The sequence below is a fragment of the Mirounga leonina genome, unplaced genomic scaffold, assembly GCF_011800145.1.
Source record: "Mirounga leonina isolate KUSES-001 unplaced genomic scaffold, KU_Mleo_1.0 Mir_168, whole genome shotgun sequence".
NCBI lineage: Eukaryota > Metazoa > Chordata > Mammalia > Carnivora > Phocidae > Mirounga > Mirounga leonina.
Window position 1 is genome coordinate 14,081,904 of NW_023270426.1, and position 5,603 is coordinate 14,087,506.

A 5,603-nucleotide genomic window follows, 5' to 3' on the forward strand; every position below is an offset into this window, starting at 1 on the left:
AACCGACTGAGCCACCCAGGTGCCCCTAAACCTCTTCTTTTTTGTGTGTATGTATATCCAAATTAGGAAACCTTTTTCCTTTCCCTTTAGGTGTTCAGTGTTTTTACCTTCTCTGTTCATTAAATCTTACCCTGATAGGAACATCTGAAACTCATTTCTATATATTCAAGTGTGTTTGATAATAATTTAGTGTTACACTTCCCAAGGAGCATTGTAATTATTTTATTGTTGTTTTTATCATTATTATTATTAAAAGGAGAAGGAGATATTGAATCTTTAACATAAGGCTACTCAAGATTCCTCAGTGGGATTTCAGGCATCTGTAATATATTTGAGGGAATGATTTTAAAAAAGGACAGCAGAAATAATCTTACCCATCCTTGAAGACCTCCTATTTAAGCAAAAGCTGTCTCTATCACCTAAGGTAGACATTTCAACTGAAACTTTGTGACTCTTAGATTTTCATGAAATTAATTTAGTGGGATGCAACCAGAATTTTTTTTTTTTTTTTTGCGAGAGAGAGAATGAGAGAGAGCACGAGAGGGAGGAGGGTCAGAGGGAGAAGCAGACTCCCCGCCGAGCAGGGAGCCCGATGCGGGACTCGATCCCGGGACTCCAGGATCATGACCTGAGCCGAAGGCAGTCGCTTAACCAACTGAGCCACCCAGGCGCCCATAACCAGAATTTTTTTTAATGAAATAGAACAGAATGAGTTGAAAAGAATAGTAAGTACCCATCTCGTGTATGTATGTACCTATCATGAAAACAAAGGCATAATTAAAAATACTTACTCTTTATTAAATATTGAGTCTCTATATAAAGCATATTTTTTACTGGGTGTCATGCTGGAAAACATTGGAAAGGCACCTGTCATGGGCAGGAGATGCAGTTTAGAGAATATTACAGTGGACATCTCTAAGCAATACCTTAGGACTCCATCCACGGACTGTTAGATGTGTGTGTTTGGGATGTCCGCACTACTGTCCATCTAAAAAGAAAATTTTCCACGTTTCTAGTATTGTCTTTCAACAAATACTTACCGGGTGCTCGCTGAGTCTAGTCAGTATTCAATACAAGGGAAGGCATATATATGACAGGGTCTGAGCCCTTGAGAAACCCATCGTCTGATAAAACAGACCAGAGAAACAGCCACAATGCCACGCGGAAGTGAGAGTGATGATCGTAGAGGCAAAGGAAGAGCTGCTAACACAGACCGTGAGGGCTTCCTGAAGGTGGTGATCCCTGACCTCTGCCTCAGTGGTCAAAGAAGCATCAGCCAGCTTGTCAGTCGGGCTCAAGCCTGAGACATGCAACTCACTCCAATGTAGTTGAAGGGGAAAATTCAACAGACAGAAGTAGCTTCAAAGGTCCTGGAAGAGTCGATAGAACAAATGGCAAAAGGTGAAGCAATTCCGAGATTAGCACCTCCAGGGAACCGCTCTGGCTCCCAGGGCTGGAGAGAGATAAAGAGAAGTGGATGTGCCTGCAAGAACAGAGCAGTTGAGGCTGCCTGGTGGCAAGAGAACCGTGGCCCAGTCTGCCGACTGGGAACTGGGACCATCCAGGACACACAGACTGTCAGGAAGCTGCCTGTAGCAGAAATGAGGGGGTGAGGGAGGGGTAATCCCCTGATTTTTATCTTCCTCCTGCATGCCCAGCTCCCGTTACTGGCTCCCACTGCCCAGGCAGGGAGTCTGGGAATATGCTTTGCAGGAGTGAGCTCCCTGTGAGACAGAACAGAGAACAGAAAAGATGGGAAATCGATGGGAGAGCCAGGGGGCAGATAACAAGCAGAAGAACAGGGATGTTGAGGGACAAGAGAAAAAGACAAGTCTGGAGGAGCTGTAAGTTGCTCGGCATGACTGGGTGTTGGAAACTGGTTAAAGATCAGACAGGTAAGCAGTAAGCAGTTTTTGGTCATGAGTGGCCGTATGATCTTGCTGAGAAGTGGGCATTTTTTAGTTAGGATGATGCAAGTCATCGAAGATTCCGGTGTATTTGTATGCCTCTGTGTATACATGCAAAAGATTTGTTAAAATCAAAGTAAAACAGGTACACAGTAAAAAAAAAAAAAAAAAAAAAAGTCCAGGAGGAAAGGGCTGATGCTGAGAAGAGACAGCACACTTTCTCCTCCATTTCTCCTTCAAGCAAAACCACTTTTAGCCACTTCTGTTTTAATTCTTCTGGTAGCTTTGCAGCCAAGTTTAAATGCGATGCTTATTCCATCATGCTTGTTTCTTGATTTTAAAAGTTTCAGTGACACATTTTGGCCACTCCTCCACTATAGAAGAGAAAGGGCTTAGTTTGCTTAAGCTACACCCCATTTCTCTCTTCTTCCAATTTTTAAGTAAATGCATGGTTTTTAGCTATCGCATTTTTTTTTTAAAGAAAAGAGTGGAATTTAATCTTTATTTACAGGACACTGCGAGAGAGGAGATTCCACATAGAAATAAGAAACCCACTGAGAGGAGGAGCTTCATATAGGTCATACAGTTTGGAACTGGTCAAGTAGCGTTTTGTTGTAAAAAGTGCTACAATAACAAAGCACATTTAAAAAGAGTTCTTAGTAGAGAAACAGTAAGACAAACTTCTACCAAACAGAGCACACAACAAGCAACTTTCTGCCTCAGCTGTACAATCTAAAAGTTAAAAGTCCCGGGAGTGCCATCCTGAACTTGGACCGTATAGCCTTCAGAGGTCGTTTCTGGCACAACCTTCTGATCTTCCTCTTCCTCTATGGAGAAATACTTCTCAATCAAGTTTAATGAAGCTTTGTACACAGACTCATTTTCATGGTTTTTAGAGCTTCAATTTTGCCCAAACCTCCACATTCTTCAATCATTATACTAAGTTTCTCAGTTTCACCTGCAATGTTTCCTAGAGCCCATACAGCTTGTTCACTGACGAGGGCATGGGAAGATGCCAACAGAGAAACGAATGCTGGGATAGCACCTCCGTCTACCACAGCCTCGGTCTGTTCTGACGTCCCAGAAGCAACGTTAGTGAGAGCCCAAGCAGATTCAAACTGAATGGGACTACAATCAGTTCTGCCCAAGAAGGACACAAATTTTGGAATTTTGCAATCAAACCAGTCCAGATTATGTTGTCTATGGGGGGCTGTTTTTCCCTAGAAAGCAGTTTCCTAGCAGCTTGAGTAGCCTGGAGCTGGCTTTCCAAATTGTTTCTATTTATGCCTTTGACATTGTCATCAACAGACCAATTTACAGTGCCCTGGTTGTTGTGGTTTTCCTGTAGTAGAGAGGTAGCCTCATCAGGAAACGAGCTTACGTTTCTCCTTTTCAGCATCTGGTCACCCTTCTTAGCTTTCCTCAGCTCCACGTTAACTTCTATTCGGCACCGCCTCATTCCTGTACTGTCTTTCCCCTTGTTCTTGAATCTGTTAAGGCGGGCAGCTGGTGAATTAGCATTCTCATTGGTGGACATGGTTATGAGACAAAGGGAGAAAGACGGCCGGCTCAGGCTTCCATAGGAGGCGGTCCAGGGCGTGCAGGCTGCGGGTCAACTGCCCTCAAAACGTCCACCATGGATCACCCCAAGGACGGTGTCTTAGCTATTGCATTTTTGTTTATTTTTCCCTTTGATGCTGTAAATGGTCATTCTTTTGCTTCCAGCAGCACTTCACAATATCTCTCTATGCTCCCTCCCATCCTGTGAAGTTTGACTGTGAGTGTTTCTATATTCCCTTTAGCTGCTCATTACCTGATTCTATCTCCTGGCTTCTGCCAGGTTTAAATTCACTTACTAGTCTGGCAAGTAATCACATACTCTGAAGCTGACTTGTGAGAAACAGAATCTGCATGTCTACTCGAAAGCGGTGAAATCATTCAAGGCTTTCAGATGGTATAGTCCATTTGCCTCACGCCTGCTCTCCATCCCACGCCCGGTGTAAAGTACTCCTAGATGCAGCACTGTGTTGGAAACACAAGTGATGTGACTACAAACCATATCCTTACTAATGTAATGTCTGTAGTATTACTTTCTAGAATTAAGCAAAATTATTTTAATTAGCATTGAAATAATACAAGTTATTTTCCTAAAAAGCCAACTTAACAGGAAAGTTAAATTCTAAGTTCACATCTAAATCACACACACACACACACACACATACACACATAACCCAAAACTGATCTGCCTTTGGAAAAATAAACAATCTTTTACAAAAGAGAAGGTAGAATTGTCAGTGTGGTTATACCTTTCCGTATGCAATTAACGAGGCTTTAAAAACTTGTATGAAAATCACATGCCTATAAACAGAATTACATTTCAGGATCATTAAGAGACCTCACTATACAAAATAATTCCATAATGAATCATTTATAAAGCACGGAATTCTCTTATGGTGCAAATAATCATCTTTAGTTTATTTTTCAGTCATTCCGAATTTTCACATATTGAGTTTGCTTAACTCACGACACAGCTGTGTTTATGGAGAAAACTGAACTCTTGTAGATGAGTAACTTTATTATCATCCATCTTCTCCAGACTAAGAAGGATAGGCAAAGATGACAGCTATGATCCTTAAGGCTTGCCAAGAGCTTACCAGAGTGATCTTTTATAAACATGCTATGGACATTTTCCCTAGGATACACACTTAATTCCTTCAAAAAACTTTCCATGGGGGCTGAACCAGGAAGGAAAGATAGATAAGACCATGCCATCCACCTCCATCTGTCCCCTGTCCTCCTTGCTTCCTTCATACAGGGTCACCTGTAAGCTTACGGGAGAGGCTCTTCATTATTTCTAAGAGTCACCCAAAGAAGAAGTGGCTACTTCCCATAGCCACTTCAGTAGTGAGTGCCAGTATGACTCTTGGTTGTTTCTCTGGGTCATCTGTCTTAACGTAGGGTGACTCTTGACAGCACAAGTTTAAAAAATGGAACTTAATAAACACAGAAGATTTATCCGGTCTACTGAAGGTAGACTGTAATATTGGACACCTTGCAGTTTCTGATGACAACATAGAAAAAACATTCCCAGAGAAAGGAAATTCCCAGTAATACCATGTCTGTGAATTGGGTCTAAAAGACATTAATCCAATAAAAGAATGAAATGTTATTTTTTGTAACAGAATAAAAATGAATGACTCAAAGTAGCCAACAGAAAGGGAAGGCAAAATTATGTATCTCCTGAGGCGTCAGCCAACCATTATAAAGATAATTATGATGACTGTGGAGCAACAGGGAGAAGATTATGAGAGGCATACATACACTTAATTACAGTATTGTAAGGAGATGAGCATTTATAGACAACTCCTAGACAAGAACACAAGCAGTGCTGTTAGGGAGGAACAATTGTAACATTTCTGTTTCTGGTCTTTATATGATCTTTATAGTAACAGGGAAGAAATACTTTAGGTAGGTTCTTATAACCTGTTTATAAAAGAAAGGGGGAAAAGGAAAAGGAAAGGAACTACTTCTGAATACTGAGAAGTAAATGAATTACTTCAGTCTTGGACATCCCAACGCTTGTTTATGGTTACAAATACATTTGGGTAAGTAGAGAGTTTTCTCGTTGACGAATTCCTGCTACACAATCTTCTAGAAAGCTTAGGGAGAAAACTAGAAGGAAGATCTAGAAGAGAG

The 5,603-nt window shown here is 41.3% G+C and overlaps 1 pseudogene; it reads right to left on the reverse strand.

Moving 5' to 3' along the window:
* Positions 1-2,761: 2,761 nt before the first annotated feature.
* LOC118017092 lies at positions 2,762-3,635 on the reverse strand (annotated as a pseudogene).
* Between the last annotated feature and the right edge of the window lie 1,968 nt (positions 3,636-5,603).